Source organism: Microtus ochrogaster, chromosome 8 (assembly GCF_000317375.1).
Source record: "Microtus ochrogaster isolate Prairie Vole_2 chromosome 8, MicOch1.0, whole genome shotgun sequence".
Lineage (NCBI taxonomy): Eukaryota > Metazoa > Chordata > Mammalia > Rodentia > Cricetidae > Microtus > Microtus ochrogaster.
The window spans coordinates 33,635,598-33,636,520 of record NC_022015.1 but is presented as its reverse complement, the minus strand read 5'-3'; positions in this window follow the sequence as shown (position 1 = coordinate 33,636,520).

Here is a 923-nt window from a genome sequence, read left to right as displayed (position 1 = left end):
GATGGTTGTGAGCCACCATGTGGTTGCTGGAAATTGACTGGAAGATCAGCCAGTACTGTAAGTGGAGACTGTGCCTTTGTTTCCCAGTTGCCAGACCCAAATAATCACACAGAAACTATATTAATTACAACACTGCTTGGCTGATGGCTTAGGTGTATTCCTAACTAGTTCTTTTTTTTTTTATTTTGAGTCTGGGTTTCTCTGTAGCTTTTTGGTTCCTGTCTTGAAACTAGCTTTTCTAGACCAGGCTGGCCTGGAACTCACAGAGATCCACCTGCCTCTGCCTCCGGAGTGCTGGGATTAAAGATGTGTGCCATCACCGCCCGGCTTCCTACCTAGTTCTTATATCTTAAATTAACCCATTTTTATTCATCTATGTATTGCCATGAGGCTGTGGCTTACCAGAATGGTTTCTTTCTCCATTGGCAGCTACATGGTGTCTCTCTGATTCTGTCTTCTTTCTTCCAGCATTCAGTTTAGTTTTTTATCCCAGTCTGTTTTGTCCTGCCATAGGTCAAAGCAGCTTCTTTATTAACCAATGATAATAAGACATAGTCAGAGTACATAGAGGGGAATCCCACCGTGCTCTTAACCTCTTAGCCATCTCTCCAGCCCCACTAAAATCTCTTTCTTGCCACTTTAATTATGCTCTGTCTTTGTCCTCAGCTTAATTTACATCCTGTGATTGACTTTCAAAAGTCAAGCCTCTCTAGATATTGGGAGAAGTCAAGGAACAAAAGGTTGTTGGAGGGGCTGGAGAGACGGCTCAGTGGTTAAGAGCACTGCCTGCTCTTCCAAAGGTCCTGAGTTCAATTCCTAGCAACCACATGGTGGCTCACAACCACCTTAATGAGGTCTGGTGCCCTCTTCTGGCCTGCAGGCATACACACAAACTGAATATTGTATACATAATAAGTAAATAA